This window comes from Schistocerca gregaria, unplaced genomic scaffold (assembly GCF_023897955.1).
Source record: "Schistocerca gregaria isolate iqSchGreg1 unplaced genomic scaffold, iqSchGreg1.2 ptg000131l, whole genome shotgun sequence".
NCBI classification, from domain to species: Eukaryota; Metazoa; Arthropoda; class Insecta; order Orthoptera; family Acrididae; genus Schistocerca; species Schistocerca gregaria.
The window spans coordinates 1,284,511-1,303,160 of NW_026061717.1; the positions used below are offsets into that span (position 1 = coordinate 1,284,511).

The window sequence follows — 18,650 nt, forward strand, 5'->3', positions numbered from 1 at the left end:
GCAGAAAATGGTCAACAGAAACATTCACACGGTTTCGTACTGCTCAAGTGCTACACTAAAACGGTATGTTTATTTTTCAGATCTGGAAAAACACGACCGTGAGAGGAATCAAACACGCAATTTTCGGATACGAAGTCCGACGCCTTATCCATTAGGCCACACGGTCACTGACAAACAAGTGGAACTTATATACGACTCATCTCAAAACGCTCACACCACTGTGAAGTTGTGTTTTCGTTCTAAACAGACGCTGCCCCTCGCTCTTTCCCACCCATTTGATACATTCAACCTGCTACGAGACCTACCAAATATAGACTGGGAAACTAGACCACACACTTTGTGCATTCGGAAATGTAAGGCAGGGCATCCCTCGCCGCATTTGCTACGATGGACATTTGCTACTTCTGCAGAAGTGGCGGCGGCGGCGACGACGACGACGACGACGACGACCACGGAAGGCTCTGAGGTATGTGAGAAATACATCTATAAAATATATTTCAGACTGCCCCGTCCCACCTTATGCTGTACCGCTTTGGCAAATGCTTCATCTGCGCCATTCGCCTTAATCACATCTGAGAGTAATTCTTAATAAAACGCCTCTCGCTAATTGTTCGTTATCCCAGATACTGTTTGCTATAAGGCCACGACGCGCAACTGATATCCAAAATTCGTTTGCCTCCTGTGAGGATCGAACTCACGACCCCTGGTTTACTAGACCAATGCTCTGCCACTGAGCTAAAGAGGCGCGGCCTAGCGGTACTTTTGCGTACTTCATCCTTACGGTCGTCTGGATCATCAGACTTCAGCTGACAACACTTCATATTCCCGTCTAATATTTGCAGCTATGGCGACCCATTACTGCTTGGCTACACATCTGACACGTAAACGAAGTGCTCTCCAAATAACAAAAATTGCATTTCAGAACATGTCTTTTACACATGTCTACAAAATCACCTTCACCTTCAAATACAGTTTCCTTGCGACTGTCGGAGACGTAGGCAAAGTTTAAAGTTGCTATTTCCATTACATCACGTTAATCAGAAAAACGGTAAGTTACATCCGCAGAGGAACAAAATTCCGTTCCTCCCGGCGTGGGGCTCGAACCCACGACACTGGGATTAAGAGCCTTAAGCTCTACCGACTGAGCTAGCCGCGCTGCCTCGGTGAATATATGCCGGTTAGCACGTCACACAGTACTCGTTTGGGTTGATTGGTCCCATACAGAACCTCTCCATGTTGCCTAATGTTTTCCTAACGTCACACTCGTCACGTAGTTCACTTTTATTTCATAATCATTTCTGAGAGGTAACAGAATTGCATGACAACCTGCAGAGCTAGTTTCGTCAAAATTAACACACATACTTGATGTGACTCATAAGCCGAACGAGTTACTTTCCGACGTTATTTTAGATGTGCAAGTGCCAGTCAAAAACACGCGGCGACGGCAATATGCAAACCAATTCGCTAGTTATCACCGGTCTTGTTGTGCGTGTTTCAAGCTCAAGAGCATCTCCAAACAGAAAATGGTCAACAGCAACATTCACACGGTTTCGTACTGCTCAAGTGCTACACTAAAACGGTATGTTTATTTTTCAGATCTGGAAAAACACGACCGTGAGGGGATTCAAACACGCAGTCTTCGGATACGAAGTCCGACACCTTATCCATTAGGCCAAATGGTCACTGACAAACAAGAGGAACTTATATACGACTCATCTCAAAACGCTCACACCACTGAGGAGTTGTGTTTTCGTTCTACACAGACGCTGCCCCTTGCTCTTTCCCACCCATTTGATACATTCAACCTGCTACGAGACCTACCAAATATAGACTGGGAAACTAAACCACACACTTTGTGCATTCGGAAATGTAAGGCAGGGCGTCCCTCGCCGCATTTGCTACGATGGCCATTTGCTACTTCTGCAGAAGTGGCGGCGTCGGCGGCGACGACGACGACGACGACGACCACGACGACGACGACGACGAAAGGCTCTCAGATATGTGAGAAATACATCTATAAAATATATTTCAGACTGCCCCGTCCCACCTTATGCTGTACCGCTTTGGCAAATGCTTTATCTGCGCCATTCGCCTTAATCATATCTGAGAGTAATTCTTCATAAAACGCCTCTCGCTAATTGTTCGTCATCCCAGATACTGTTTGCTATAAGGCCACGACGCGCAACTGATATCCAAAATTCGTCTGCCTCCTGTGAGGATCGAACTCACGCCCCCTGGTTTACTAGACCAGTGCTCTGCCACTGAGCTAAAGAGGCGCGCCCTAGCGGTACTTTTGCGTACTTCATCCTTAAGGTCGTCTGGATCATCAGACTTCAGCTGACAACACTTCATATTACCGTCGAATATTAGCAGCTATGGCGACCCATTACTGCTTGGCTACACATCTGACACGTAAACGAAGTGCTCTCCAAATAACACCACTTGCATTTCAGACCATGTCTTTCACACATATCTACAAAATCACCTTCACCTTCAAATACAGTTTCCTTGCGACTGACGGAGACGTAGGCAAAGTTTAAAGTTTCTATTTCCATTACATCACGTTAATCAGAAAAACGGTAAGTTACATCAGCAGAGGAACAAAATTCCGTTCCTCCCCGCGTGGGGCTCGAACCCACGAGCCTTGGATTAAGAGCCTTATGCTCTACCGACTGAGCTAGCCGCGCTGCCTCGGTGAATATATGCCGGTTAGCAAGTCACACAGTACTCGTTTGGGTTGATTGGTCCCATACAGAACCTCTCCATGTTGCCTAATGTTTTCCTAACGTCACACTCGTCACGTAGTTCACTTTTATTTCATAATCATTTCTGAGAGGTAACAGAATTGCATGACAACCTGCAGAGCTAGTTTCGTCAAAATTAACACACATACTTGATGTGACTCATAAGCCGAACGAGTTACTTTCCGACGTTATTTTAGATGTGCAAGTGCCAGTCAAAAACACGCGGCGACGGCAATATGCAAACCAATTCGCTAGTTATCACCGGTCTTGTTGTGCGTGTTTCAAGCTCAAGAGCATCTCCAAACAGAAAATGGTCAACAGCAACATTCACACGGTTTCGTACTGCTCAAGTGCTACACTAAAACGGTATGTTTATTTTTCAGATCTGGAAAAACACGACCGTGAGGGGATTCAAACACGCAGTCTTCGGATACGAAGTCCGACACCTTATTCATTAGGCCACACGGTCACTGACAAACAAGTGGAACTTATATACGACTCATCTCAAAACGTTCACACCACTGAGGAGTTGTGTTTTCGTTCTACACAGACGCTGCCCCTTGCTCTTTCCCACCCATTTGATACATTCACCCTGCTACGAGACCTACCAAATATAGACTGGGAAACTAAACCACACACTTTGTGCATTCGGAAATGTAAGGCAGGGCGTGCCTCGCCGCATTTGCTACGATGGCCATTTGCTACTTCTGCAGAAGTGGCGGCGTCGGCGGCGACGACGACGACGACGACGACGACGATGACGATGACGATGACGATGACAGGCTCTGCGATATGTGAGAAATACATCTATAAAATATATTTCAAACTGCCCCGTCCCACCTTATGCTGTACCGCTTTGGCAAATGCTTTATCTGCGCCATTCGCCTTATTCATATCTGAGAGTAATTCTTCATAAAACGCCTCTCGCTAATTGTTCGTCATCCCAGATACAGTTTGCTATAAGGCCACGACGCGCAACTGATATCCAAAATTCGTCTGCCTCCTGTGAGGATCGAACTCACGCCCCCTGGTTTACTAGACCAGTGCTCTGCCACTGAGCTAAAGAGGCGCGCCCTAGCGGTACTTCTGCGTACTTCATCCTTAAGGTCGTCTGGATCATCAGACTTCAGCTGACAACACTTCATATTACCGTCGAATATTAGCAGCTGTGGCGACCCATTACTGCTTGGCTACACATCTGACACGTAAACGAAGTGCTCTCCAAATAACACCACTTGCATTTCAGACCATGTCTTTCACACATGTCTACAAAATCACCTTCACCTTCAAATACAGTTTCCTTGCGACTGACGGAGACGTAGGCAAAGTTTAAAGTTGCTATTTCCACTACATCACGTTAATCAGAAAAACGGTAAGTTACATCTGCAGAGGAACAAAATTCCGTTCCTCCCCGCGTGGGGCTCGAACCCACGAGCCTTGGATTAAGAGCCTTATGCTCTACCGACTGAGCTAGCCGCGCTGCCTCGGTGAATATAAGCCGGTTAGCACGTCACACAGTACTCGTTTGGGTTGATTGGTCCCATACAGAACCTCTCCATGTTGCCTAATGTTTTCCTAACGTCACACTCGTCACGTAGTTCACTTTTATTTCATAATCATTTCTGAGAGGTAACAGAATTGCATGACAACCTGCAGAGCTAGTTTCGTCAAAATTAACACACATACTTGATGTGACTCATAAGCCGAACGAGTTTCTTTCCGACGTTATTTTAGATGTGCAAGTGCCAGTCAAAAACACGCGGCGACGGCAATATGCAAACCAATTCGCTAGTTATCACCGGTCTTGTTGTGCGTGTTTCAAGCTCAAGAGCATCTCCAAACAGAAAATGGTCAACAGCAACATTCACACGGTTTCGTACTGCTCAAGTGCTACACTAAAACGGTATGTTTATTTTTCAGATCTGGAAAAACACGACCGTGAGAGGAATCAAACACGCAATCTTCGGATACGAAGTCCGACGCCTTATCCATTAGGCCACACGATCACTGACAAACAAGTGGAACTTATATACGACTCATCTCAAAACGCTCACACCACTGAGGAGTTGTGTTTTCGTTCTACACAGACGCTGCCCCTTGCTCTTTCCCACCCACTTGATACATTCAACCTGCTACGACACCTACCAAATATAGACTGGGAAACTAAACCACACACTTTGTGCATTCGGAAATGTAAGGCAGGGCGTCCCTCGCCGCATTTGCTACGATGGCCATTTGCTACTTCTGCAGAAGTGGCGGCGTAAGCGTCGACGACGACGACGACGACGACGACGACGACAGGCTCTGAGATATGTGAGAAATACATCTATAAAATATATTTCAGACTGCCCCGTTCCACCTTATGCTGTACCGCTTTGGCAAATGCATTATCTGCGCCATTCGCCTTAATCACATCTGAGAGTAATTCTTAATAAAACGCCTCTCGCTAATTGTTCGTCATCCCAGATACTGTTTGCTATAAGGCCACGACGCGCAACTGATATCCAAAACTCGTCTGCCTCCTGTGAGGATCGAACTCCCGACCCCTGGTTTACTAGACCAGTGCTCTGACACTGAGCTAAGGAGGCGCGGCCTAAGGGTAATTTTGCGTACTTCGTCCTTACGGTCGTCTGGATCATCAGACTTCAGCTGACAACACTTCATATTACCGTCTAATATTTGCAGCTATGGCGACCCATTACTGCTTGGCTACACATCTGACACGTAAACGAAGTGCTCTCCAAATAACACCACTTGCATTTCAGAACATGTCTTTCACACATGTCTTTCACACATGTCTACAAAATCACCTTCACCTTCAAATACAGTTTGCTTGCGACTGACGGAGACGTAGGCAAAGTTTAAAGTTGCTATTTCCATTACATCACGTTAATCAGAAAAACGGTAAGTTACATCTGCAGAGGAACAAAATTCCATTCCTCCCCGCGTGGGGCTCGAACCCACAACCCTGGGATTTAGAGCCTTATACTCTACCGACTGAGCTAGCCGCGCTGCCTCGGTGAATATATGCCGGTTAGCACGTCACACAGTACTCGTTTGGGTTGATTGGTCCCATACAGAACCTCTCCATGTTGCCTAATGTTTTCCTAACGTCACACTCGTCACGTAGTTCACTTTTATTTCATAATCATTTCTGAGAGGTAACAGAATTGCATGACAACCTGCAGAGCTAGTTTCGTCAAAATTAACACACATACTTGATGTGACTCATAAGCCGAACGAGTTACTTTCCGACGTTATTTTAGATGTGCAAGTGCCAGTCAAAAACACGCGGCGACGGCAATATGCAAACCAATTCGCTAGTTAACACCGGTCTTGTTGTGCGTGTTTCAAGCTCAAGAGCATCTCCAAGCAGAAAATGGTCAACAGCAACACTCACACGGTTTCGTACTGCTCAAGTGCTACACTAAAACGGTATGTTTCTTTTTCAGATCTGGAAAAACACGACCGTGAGAGGAATCAAACACGCAATCTTCAGATACGAAGTCCGACGCCTTATCCATTAGGCACACGGTCACTGACAAGGAAGTGGAACTTATATACCATTCTTCTCAAAACGCTCACACCACTGAGGATTTGTGTTTTCGTTCTACACAGACGCTGCCCCTTGCTCTCACGACCCCTGGTTTACTAGACCAGTGCTCTGCCACTTTTTTTTTACTTTTTTTTTCGTTTTTTTTTTTAGGGCCTCCTTCCTCCCCTTCAGCCCCGCCTTGCGCTCGCCATAAATCGCCTTCGTCGGCGTCGGCTTCATCTGCCATGTTTCTGAATTACTTATTCTTCTGAACTATTCCAATGTCCAAACCAAAGATATTTTTAAACCTAATGCATAGTCCCGCAATGGTGACAAAGTAGAATTTTTTTTTTTTGTGCGTGTGTTGTATTCCATTTTCAGAGATTTGTCCTAGGCCTTCACGGCTACTGTAGCGGCGAGAGGGCCCACGAAGTCCCCACCGTACTTCACCCCAGGCAGCAATCCCCTACTTCTGGTCTGCAACACTCTTTCTGTTGTTTGCTGTTCTTTTTAGTGCTTTCGTTGGGTTGTTGGTTTTTTAATCAACTTTTATAATTGTTTATTTTTTTATTATAATTTATTTATTTATTTATTTTTGTTTTTTTTAATAGAAAATGAAACAAGGAACTCTGGTCCTCTAGAAAAACAGAAGAAAATAAAATAGTCCTTGTCGTAACACTGTTCAGTATGCGTCACTGTGACATTTGAAGAAGAAAAGAAAAAAAAAACAAAGCAATGTAGAATGAAGGAAAGAAAAAAAATACTTCTTTCATCGAAGAACGACTTCTAAAAAATTCGCATATCGTTTCCTGTAATGTCTCGTCTGTGAAAGTATGTGAAACTGTAATGCCAGGTAAAGACAGAACGCCGCCTCACTCTTGGGTTCTTGCGTCTGTAAATAATGAACATAATGACCCTTCAACCAATTGACAGAGTTCCGTTTGGTGTTCGGGTACGGCACTGAATACGGATACAGGAAATCTTCAGGTTTAATACAAAGCTGGGAAGTCCTCATAATCGTAGCCAGTTTTGGGCGAGTGCATGGCCAAACTGCTTGGACAGTGGTGCACAGAAAACGATGTTCATCAGTATCAGGCAAGTTGCACGTAAGGCACAAGGGTGAATCAGCCAAATGTAGAGCATAAAGTCGTGAATTGGTACTTATTTTACGGTTCACGACCCTGTACCAAGAGGCTTTCACTGACGTTGGTAAATCACGGCTATGTATGTTTTTCCATATCACTGGCCAGCGATGATTGGGGTATTTGTGTTCGATGTTGTTCCTGTTCTTGGTTGCCAGTAGTTTATTATAAACTAACTTCACCACGGAAAGCTCATTTTCTGGGAGAGTTGACCGTACGTGACTTAACTCAATGAAAAAGCTCTTAAAGTGAGTCAGCGCAGGCGGAATATGTTGAACAGAGTCGGGAGGCTGCAGGCAGGCCGGCGCTATTTCAGTTAACAAGTGAGCCATTAGACTGTTCGGTAACGACCTCCACCGTTTGTAGGTGGTGCATACGTACAAAGCTCGTGACTTGGAACGAACATCTGTTAAATTTAAGCCTCCATCGGTCGTGGAGAGAGTGAGCGTATCGTACTTGACTTTAAAAATGTGTCCACGTGTGACAAAATGGCCTAGAGCGGACATCATACGCTTCGCTGTCTCCTGTGGCATGGGCAGTACTTGTGCAACGTAGTTAATCTTTGAGGTGAGGTAGACATTAGCGAAGGTGACTTTCTGCAGTTCATTAAGGCTCCTTAGGTAGTGGGTCTGCATGCAAGCACGCATACTTGCCAGGAGATTCCTATAGTTCACCGCAATTGTGTGCTGTATGTGGCTCCTGTACTCAATACCAAGGCATTTCATTTTAGAAAGTAGTTGCAACTGACCGTGATGGTGCAGCGAGATGCCGCGTCCTATGTTCATAATGCCAGATTTCCTGGCATTCAACTTCGCACCCGCAACAAGTTCGTAGTTTTTGACGATCTGAAGGGCTTCCTCGACTTCACCTTCGTCCATGACCAAAAATCCGACGTCATCCGCATATGCAGTACAAACAATCTTAATGCCGTGGATGGTTAATCCTTGTAGACGCTGTGTCAAGGTGACAAGCAAAGGCTCAATGGCAATGGCAAACAAGGCCATTGACATAGGGCATCCCTGTCGCACTGAATTAGTAATATTAATCGATGCGCTCAGCTGGCCATTCACCATGAGTCGAGTTACTCCTTTACGAAGGAGCTCATGTATAAGACTGATAAAACGTAGTGGAAATCCCATGGCATGCATCGTCCGGATGAGAAACTGATGGTTGACTCTGTCGAATGCCTTTGAAAAGTCAAGGGAAACTAGCGCACACCGTATCTTGCACGCATCGGCAATGGCTATGATGTCCCTGTATTGAGACAAATTTTGGAAGATCGTCCTACCGACACCTACACTGGTCTGGTACTGACCAATGACAGTATTCATCAACATTTTCAATCTATTAGAAATAATACGTACTAAAATTTTGTAGTCACTGTTCAGTAAAGTAAGCGGCCGAAAATCGTCAACAGAACTGCACATTGGGCGTTTAGGGATTAAAACCACGATGCCTTCCACGAGAGCCTGAGGAACATTAAAATCAGGCCGTAAAATTTCATTAAACATACTCAACAACTTGGGCTTCAATTTGTCGCAGAAAGTAAGATAAAATTCGGCAGTGAGACCGTCGGGTCCCGGCGATTTATTTTTCGGACTTCGTGATAGCGCAGAATCCAATTCGTCTTCATCAATTTCTCGCATGAGAGTTTCGACTTCAGCAGCACCCAAAGTCCTTTGCAAGTTATTGAGTAATTCATCGTGAGTTCCATCGTCGGTATGTGTCGTTGCCAGCAGATCTGCCAGGTGATTGTGAAGTGCGTTCCGTATGTCTTGCCGCGTGAGCGCAACGCCTTCACTCAACTGAAGACGAGTTATTAATCTCCGCCGCCCCCTCTTATTTTCACGAATGACGTGAAACATGGATGTCATTTCGTCGTCTATCACATTCTGGGGCCTGGACCTTATTTGAAAGCCTTCTGCCTGCTGCCGCTGAAGTTTTAATAATTTTGCCTTAATTTTTTTAATCTGCATAAAATTTTCAGGTACAGTCACATCGGACTGGTAGAGCTCCCTGAGACAAGTAAAATAAAACTCAGACGTTTGCCGTTGCCACCAGGATTTGTCCCTAGCGTAACGTTTAAACATTTTTGATAAAGTTGGTTTGGCATGTGTTATCCACCATTCAGTAACGGAGGCATACTGTGCAACCCGTCGTTCACATGCCTCCCATGTTTCGTTAAAGACATGGTGACAGTCAACATCGTTAAGGAGAGCATTGTTAAGTTTCCAGAAACCTCTGCCGCGAAATGTGCCTTGCTTGAACATGTTAACAGTACAAATATATGCGGCATGATCGGAAAAAATTGTGGGCCAAACTTCGGAATGGAGGACTTGAGTCTTCATACACGCCGATACATAGATTCTGTCTAGCCGGCTTGCAGAGTGGTTCGTGACATGAGTGAAGCCAGGTGCCGCTCCGTGCGTATGCTCCCATGTGTCAATGAGGTTCATTTCTTGGACGATACGTTCTAGTTCTCCAGATTTGTTAAAAGTAGGCGTCTGGTCTTTTGGACTTAAGACACAATTGAAGTCACCCGCAAAAATTATACGATCGTAGGTTCCCCTAAAAAGTGGGACTATGGCGCTTGTGAAGAACTCAGCCCTAGCACGCCTATTGCTACTGCCGGACGGGGCGTAAACATTGATTATGCGTGTCCGATGGAAAGTGACAGCGATCCCTCTATGATCAGGCAGTTTTTCTGCGTCGGTCGCTACAATCCCGTCTTTTAACAGAATCGCTGTCCCTAAATTCGAACCGCTCCCGGAATTGGAGAGAGTAGTATAACCAGTTATTCGGTCAAGTTCAATCGCAGCGACTTCTTGAAGTAACATTATATCGATATCCGCTGCGTATACAAAATCTTGTAAATTACGGATCCGCCAGTACGACTGTATCTTATCGATGTTTAACGTGGCAATTTTATAGGCTTGGGGCTCGTTCATGGGAGAAGGCACATACTATTAATTAAACAGTCTTAGAAGGATGGCTAACGAAATTGAGGCCAAGCGCGTCAGTCGGAGTTCCTGTAGTTCCCGGTACGGTTGGTATATGCTGCTCTGTGGGGGGTGCCGAAGATTCCGTCTCAATGGTCCGCATGACAGCCGCATCATTGCTCGCATCCAATACTTCCATTTCCTGTGCCCAATTCCCAGTGAGAGTGGCCTCTGACAAAAGCGATCCTGCGTTTCCTTGAGCGTGGGTATACGGCAAAACGACTCTACTCGAGGTATCACTATCTTCCACCCGTCGTGGATTCACAGGGGGAGACACTACAGGATCAATGTCCATTCGACCAGACGCAGGGAGACCAACTGCAGAGGGTTCAGAAGTGTTCTGACTCATTTGGCTGCTTATTCGTTTCGCTTTTTCGCGGAGCTGTGGGGCGAGCTGATTGGCTCCTTGATGTGCAAGTCTCCGCTTCTTTTTGGAAGGCTTCCTGTTAGGGTTCGCGGTATCATCAACATCCGAAGTGGACTGTTGACTCTGGGGTTGATCCGCCGGGAACACAGCGTCTGCTTCATCCTCAGTACCAGTGGCATCAACCACTGGGGAGTCATCCGTCGTTACCTCCATCTCTGAGTGTGGTAGCGGCGGTGCCGCGTCAGCACTCGGTTCTTCGACGTTATCGGCCAAAACATCATTCAAACGAGGGGCATCTACTGGCGGGATCGCGGGTGGAAGACCAGAAGCCGCGGCAGCGTACGTCAGTGACAGTGCCGTCGTCACAGGGGGGCTAGCGGCTTCACCGACAGGTATCTGCGACACGCGTCTTTGTATACATTCAGAGCGCACGTGGCCGGGCGCACCACAGCCGGCACACGTTTTTGGCTGCCCATCATATATGACAATTCCGCGATGTCCACCTATGTAAATATATGAAGGTATGTGCTTCTGTAGATCGATCTTAACTTGCCTGACGCCGTTAAGCACCGGAAATTTGTGGGCTTTGGACCAACGCTCCGCAAAATTGTTAATGACCCTCCCGTAAGGTGTTAATGCAGAATTTATTTGCGCGGCTGATATTTCAAACGGGAGTTCGAAAATACGTGCCGTTCGGAAGCCCAGTCCAGCATGCGTAATGCTGACGTCACTGACGGTACCATCTCTATGTTTAAACTTAAGTACACCTCCACTGGACTCGACAATTCTATCACACATTTCAGAAGACGTTAATTTCACATAAACAACACTAGTCACGATAGAGAAATTTATCCCTACAATGTCATCAAAAGTAATCTTAGCTGTTTCCTCTAACCATGCTTCAACTTCAAACGAATTTGGTTTCGAAAAGTTCCTATCAAAGGTAAACTTCAAGGTATCTTTCCTGTTAGTCGGATTCATAATTCCATATCAGATCCTACAGAACGGAACGAATACTAATAAGCAGAAGCTGTAAGCACGCGACTCACCGCCTGACGTAAACACTTCCTGCCACAGCGCGCTGGCCCTGGAGGTCCGCTCACCACCGCTGTCGCAGGCAGACTGCCGACTGAGCTAGCCGCGCTGCCTCGGTGAATACATGCCGGTTAGCACGTCACACAGTACTCGTTTGGGTTGATTGGTGCCATACAGAACCTCTCCATGTTGCCTAATGTTTTCCTAACGTCACACTCGTCACGTAGTTCACTTTTATTTCATAATCATTTCTGAGAAGTAACAGAATTGCATGACAACCTGCAGAGCTAGTTTCGTCAATATTAACACACATACTTGATGTGACTCATAAGCCGAACGAGTTACTTTCCGACGTTATTTTAGATGTGCAAGTGCCAGTCAAAAACACGCGGCGACGGCAATATGCAATCCAATTCGCTAGTTAACACCGGTCTTGTTGTGCGTGTTTCAAGCTCAAGAGCATCTCCAAGCAGAAAATGGTCAACAGCAACATTCACATGGTTTCGTACTGCTCAAGTGCTACACTAAAACGGTATGTTTCTTTTTCAGATCTGGAAAAACACGACCGTGAGAGGAATCAAACACGCAATCTTCGGATACGAACTCCGACGCCTTATCCATTAGGCCACACGGTCACTGACAAACAAGTGGAACTTATATACGACTCATCTCAAAACGCTCACACCACTGAGGAGTTGTGTTTTCGTTCTACACAGACGCTGCCCCTTGCTCTTTCCCACCCATTTGATACATTCAACCTGCTACGAGACCTACCAAATATAGACTGGGAAATTAAACCACACACTTTGTGCATTCGGAAATGTAAGGCATGGCGTCCCTCGCCGCATTTGCTACGATGGCCATTTGCTACTTCTGCAGAAGTGACGACGACGACGACGACGACGACGACGACGACCGCGGAAGGCTCTGAGATATGTGAGAAATACATCTATAAAATATATTTCAGACTGCCCCGTCCCACCTTATGCTGTACCGCTTTGGCAAATGCTTTATCTGCGCCATTCGCCTTAATCACATCTGAGAGTAATTCTTAATAAAACGCCTCTCGCTAATTGTTCGTCATCCCAGATACTGTTTGCTATAAGGCCACGACGCGCAACTGATATCCAAAATTCGTGTGCCTCCTGTGAGGATCGAACTCACGACCCCTGGTTTACTAGACCAATGCTCTGCCACTGAGCTAAAGAGGCGCGGCCAAGCGGTACTTTTGCGTACTTCATCCTTACGGTCGTCTGGATCATCAGACTTCAGCTGACAACTCTTCATATTACCGTCTAATATTTGCAGCTATGGCGACCCATTACTGCTTGGCTACACATCTGACACGTAAACGAAGTGCTCTCCAAGTAACACCACTTGCATTTCAGAACATGTCTTTCACACATGTCTACAAAATCACCTTCACCTTCAAATACAGTTTCCTTGCGACTGCCGGAGACGTAGGCAAAGTTTAAAGTTGCTATTTCCATTACATCACGTTAATCAGAAAAACGGTAAGTTACATCTGCAGAGGAACAAAATTCCGTTCCTCCCCACGTGGGGCTCGAACCCACGACCCTAGGATTAAGAGCCTTATGCTCTACCGACTCAGCTAGCCGCGCTGCCTCGGTGAATATATGCCGATTAGCACGTCACACAGTACTCGTTTGGGTTGATTGGTCCCATACAGAACCTCTCCATGTTGCCTAATGTTTTCCTAACGTCACACTCGTCACGTAGTTCACTTTTATTTCATAATCATTTCTGAGAGGTAACAGAATTGCATGACAACCTGCAAAATTAACACACATACTTGATGTGACTCATAAGCCGAACGAGTTACTTTCCGACGTTATTTTAGATGTGCAAGTGCCAGTCAAAAACACGCGGCGACGGCAATATGCAATCCAATTCGCTAGTTATCACCGGGCTTGTTGTGCGTGTTTCAAGCTCAAGAGCATCTCCAAGCAGAAAATGGTTAACAGCAACATTCACACGGTTTCGTACTGCTCAAGTGCTACACTAAAACGGTATGTTTCTTTTTCAGATCTGGAAAAACACGACCGTGAGAGGAATCAAACACGCAATCTTCTGATACGAAGTCCGACGCCTTATCCATTAGGCCACACGGTCACTGACAAACAAGTGGAACTTATATACGACTCATCTCAAAACGATCACACCACTGAGGAGTTGTGTTTTCGTTCTACACATACGCTGCCCCTGGCTCTTTCCCACCCATTTGATACATTCAACCTGCTACGAGACCTACCAAATATAGACTGCGAAACTAAACCACACACTTTGTGCATTCGGAAATGTAAGGCAGGGCGTCCCTCGCCGCATTTGCTACGATGGCCATTTGCTACTTCTGCTGAAGTGGCGGCGGCGACGACGACGACGACGACGACGACGACGACCGCGGAAGGCTCTGAGATATGTGAGAAATACATCTATAAAATATTTTTCAGACTGCCCCGTCCCACCTTATGCTGTACCGCTTTTTTTTCCTTTATTGTCATTTTATACCTACAAAGGTAGGCCGGCAGCGGCCTAATATGCCGCTCTTCGGCCACAAGAAACATACAAGAGATAAAAACAGGAAGACATAATCTCAAAACACAGACATGGAGGATAAAAATCAGAAGACAACAGAGAATAAAAAGAATTGAAGTCGTTCACCGACGCAGCACTGTCTCAGTTTTAAAAAAAACGGGCAGCACAGCACGGAACAGAGAACACTAGCACAGGTGAACGGTGGAGCAGAAAACGAAGAAACACTCGAGGCACAGACGAGGACGAAAGACACGGACACTGCGGAGATGGGCTTCGGCGCTTGCAGGGCACTGTCCACACCGAAAAGCTGGGGGCCTGCCAAGGGAAAAAACAGGGGGAGGGAAGGAGGGAGGGGGAGATAGGATGCCAGGGAGGAGGAGGGGAGAAAACGAAAAGAGGGGGGTGGAAGCCCAGGGAGAGGGGGAGGGGAGGTAAGGATGGAAGGAGGGAGAGAGGGAGGGAGAGAAGGGAGAGAGGGTGCCCACAGGAAAATGAGAGGAGAGGGGAAGGCAAGGCTCAAAGTTGGTAGGAGGGGTAGATAGAGGGGAGGAGGGCATCATCCGGGAGGGGGAGTCGGCGGAAGCCACCTTGGGAGAGGGTGTGGAGAGTGTGAAGATGGAGAGCAGGTGGGATACAGGAGTACAGGCGCGGCAGTGGGTTGGGGTGGGAGAGGATGGAAGAGACAAGCGGGTGGGGAGGATCAAGCTTGCGGGAGGTGTAGAGGATCCGTATCCGTTGGAGGAAGAGGAGGAGGTGTGGGAAGGGGATGAGGTCATAGAGGAGCCGCGTGGGGGAAGGGAGGCGGATGCGATAGGCGAGGCGGAGTGCATGCCGTTCAAGGATTTGAAGGGATTTGTAAAAGGTAGGCGGGGCAGAGATCCAGGCGGGATGGGCATAACAGAGGATAGGGCGGATGAGAGATTTATAGGTGTGGAGGACGGTGGAGGGGTCCAGACCCCATGTGCGGCCAGAAAGGAGCTTCAGGAGGTGGAGTCGGGAGCGTGCCTTGGCTTGGATTGTCCGGAGATGAGGGGTCCAGGAGAGGCGACGGTCAAGGGTGACGCCAAGGTACTTGAGGGTGGGTGTGAGGTTAATAGGACGGCCATAAATGGTAAGATAGAAATCAAGGAGACGGAAGAAAGGGGTGGTTTTGCCTACGATGATTGCCTGGGTCTTGGAAGGATTGACCTTGAGCAACCACTGGTTACACCAAGAGGTGAACCGGTCAAGATGGGATTGGAGAAGGTGTTGGGAGCGTTGCAGGGTGGGGGCAAGGGCAAGGAAGGCGGTGTCATCGGCGTACTGGAGAAGGTGAAGGGGGGGTGCAGGTGGAGGCATGTCCGCCGTATAAAGAAGGTAAAGAAGAGGGGAGAGGACGGAACCTTGGGGCACACCGGCAGAGGGGTAGAAGGTGTAGGAATCAGTGTTGTGGATAGTGACATAGGAAGGGCGGTGGGAAATGAAGGAGGCGATCAGACGGACGTAGTTAATAGGAAGAGCAAAGGTTTGGAGCTTGAAGAGGAGACCAGAATGCCACACTCGGTCATAGGCGCGTTCAAGATCAAGGGAGAGGAATATGGCGGAGCGACTGGAGTTTAGTTGTTCGGAGAGGAGGTGAGTGAGGTGAAGGAGAAGGTCATCGGCAGAGAAGGATGGTCGAAAGCCACATTGGGTGGAGGGAAGGAAGCGGTGCCTGTGGAGATGCTGGTGGAGGCGGCGGGTTAGAATGGATTCCAGGACCTTGCTGAAGACCGAGGTAAGGCTTATAGGACGGTAGGAGGAGACAGCGGAAGGTGGTTTATCGGGTTTGAGGAACATCAGGATCCGGGAGGTTTTCCACAGGTCGGGGTAGAAGCCGGTGGACAAGACCACATTGTACAGCCTGGCCAGGGTGGAGAGGAATGGGGCGGGAGCTTCACGGAGGTGACGGTAAGTAACACGGTCGTGACCAGGAGCAGTGTTGCGTTTGGTGCGGAGTATATCGATGATGTCTTGAGTAGTTATAGGGTTATGGAGTTCAGTGTGTGTAATGTTGTCCAAGTACTGGAAGCCAGGAGCTACTGGAGGGATAGAGGTGTCAGTTCGATCACGGACATCGGGGAAGAGGGAATAATCGAACTGGGGATCGTCAGGGATGGTAAAGACATCGGTGAGGTAGGAGGCAAAATGGTTGGCCTTACTAAGGTTGTCAGGAAAGGGATTGTCATTATGAAGGAGAGGATAGTAAGGGGGGGGTTTTGATCCAGTAAGGCGGCGGAAGGCTGACCAGTATTTGGACGAGTTAATAGGTAGGGTAGCATTAAGACGGGTGCATGTCTGTCGCCAGTCCCGGCGTTTCTTAGCCGCGAGCAAGTTCCGGATGTGTCTCTGGAGTTGCCGGTGGCGTTGTAGTGTGTCCCGGTCACGCGTGTGGAGGAAGGCACGGTAGAGACGACGGGATTCTCGAAGGAGGAGGACGGCCTGCGGGGGTAAAGTGGGACGGTGCGGGTGGATGGCGACGGTAGGGATGTGGGCCTCCACGGCCTCAGACAAGGTCTGCTGGAGAAAGGATGCGGCATGGGTTATGTCATGTGGGCGGTGGTAGGTGAGGGGGTGGCTATCGACTCGGGTAGTAAGGGTATCCCGGTATGCATTCCAGTCGGCACGGGAGTAATCATGGACATACTTGGGGGGAGGGTCAAGGCGAGGATCGGGACGGGGGCGACGACCGTCTGATATGGTAAGAAGGACAGGGAGATGGTCACTGCCAATAGGGTCGAGGACGTCCACCGCTATGCGGCCAAGGAGGTTGGGGGAGGCTAGGACGACATCGGGTGTGGTATTGGATTCAGGGCGGGTGTGTTGGGGAAGAGGAAGGACATCTCCTTGGATGGTGGCGAGGAACCGATGCCACCGCCGTAACTGGGTGGCGGAGCGACTATGGATATTGAGATCTGCGGCAATCACGTAGGAGGAGAAGGTACGGTCGATGTGGGAAAGGAAGTCAAAAGGAATGGGGGCAGAGGGGCGGACATAGATGGTGGCGCAGGTAACGGTGAGGCCAGGGAAGAATAGACTAAGGATCAGGTGTTCCGTGGGGTTGGGAAGGAGGGGTTGGAGCCGAACAGGGATCTGGCGATGGTGGCCAATGGCAACTCCGCCACGCGCTATCGGGAGGGGGTTGTCAGAGCGGTGAAGGAGGTAGGGCGAGGTATGGACAGTATGGTGGGGCTGGAGAAATGTTTCGTTTAGGAGGAAGGCATCCACGCGGTGGGTGGTGAGGGTATGCATAAGGAGATTCTTGTTGACAGGAAGGGAACGGATGTTGTTAAACAGGATACGTTGCTGTCGCGCCATAGTGGGAATTTAGACGAGGGTGTCGAGACGGGAGAAGGTAAAATGGGCCTGGTTATGGGAGTAGGTGGCGTAAGTGTTGAGCTGGAAGACGGAACGGGCGGCAAGGGATATCTGCTGGAGGGTGTGGGGGCGCTGAAAGGGGTGGATGTTCTGAAGGACAACGGTTACAAAGCGGATGATGTCCTCAGCTGTGGGGTGGGGACGGAGGGAATTGCCGGGAGGGGTGGGGGCATCCAAGGGGCGGACAGGGACAGTGAGTTCAGGAGCGGAGGGAGGGGGTTGGGCCTTGCACTTTTGGGAGTAGGTTGGGTGTTGGAGGTTACAGGTGTTACAGGAGGGGGGGACTGAAGGTTGGGGCACTGCCGGAGGAAGTGTGCTTCTTTGCAGTGCGGGCAGACGGGGGCCTCGCGGCACTCAGATGTAGGATGTGCATTATAGCGCAAGCACCTCTGGCAGCGGATGGACTGTGGAGGGGAGCGGGAGGGGTCGACCTTATAACGGCGGTTGAAAAGGAGGGCACCCTCCTTGAGGAGGAGGTCTATGGAGGGAGCATGCTCGGAGAACACCCGCATGAGGCGGGTGGGGCCAGCTGGATTGTGAATCCGGCGGACAGCTCGAACCTCTAGATAGGGATGGGCCTTCAGCTCCGCCAACACCTCCTCCTCCGTGATCATCGGGCTAAGCCGAGTGATCACGGCAGTGAGGGTCGGTGGGCGACGGGGCGGCCGGGGTTGTCGGGATGAGGAGGGGGAGGGAACAGGGGCAAGGGTGGCATGGGGACCAAACCGGGTGAGGGGAATGCGGGAGAGGATGTCGGAGTGGAGGGTGGGGCTGGGGGATGTGATCAGGACGGAGTCCCGACGGGGGGTGAGAAGGGAGATCGGGGCTCCGGGGAAGTGCTGGCGGAGGAGAAGGGTAAGATTGCGGGCCTCCAGG

General features: G+C 48.6%; 5 non-coding genes across 5 annotated transcripts; all 5 read right to left on the reverse strand.

Moving 5' to 3' along the window:
* Positions 1-673: 673 nt before the first annotated feature.
* Positions 674-745, reverse strand: Trnat-agu (transfer RNA threonine (anticodon AGU)). Its single transcript has one exon. It is a non-coding gene; the product is annotated as a tRNA-Thr (tRNA).
* Positions 746-2,204: 1,459 nt separating this feature from the next.
* Trnat-agu (transfer RNA threonine (anticodon AGU)) lies at positions 2,205-2,276 on the reverse strand. Its single transcript has one exon. It is a non-coding gene; the product is annotated as a tRNA-Thr (tRNA).
* Positions 2,277-3,741: 1,465 nt separating this feature from the next.
* Positions 3,742-3,813, reverse strand: Trnat-agu (transfer RNA threonine (anticodon AGU)). The gene has a single exon. It is a non-coding gene; the product is annotated as a tRNA-Thr (tRNA).
* A 1,447-nt stretch (positions 3,814-5,260) lies between these two features.
* Trnat-agu (transfer RNA threonine (anticodon AGU)) lies at positions 5,261-5,332 on the reverse strand. Its single transcript has one exon. It is a non-coding gene; the product is annotated as a tRNA-Thr (tRNA).
* A 7,629-nt stretch (positions 5,333-12,961) lies between these two features.
* Positions 12,962-13,033, reverse strand: Trnat-agu (transfer RNA threonine (anticodon AGU)). Its single transcript has one exon. It is a non-coding gene; the product is annotated as a tRNA-Thr (tRNA).
* Positions 13,034-18,650: the final 5,617 nt, after the last annotated feature.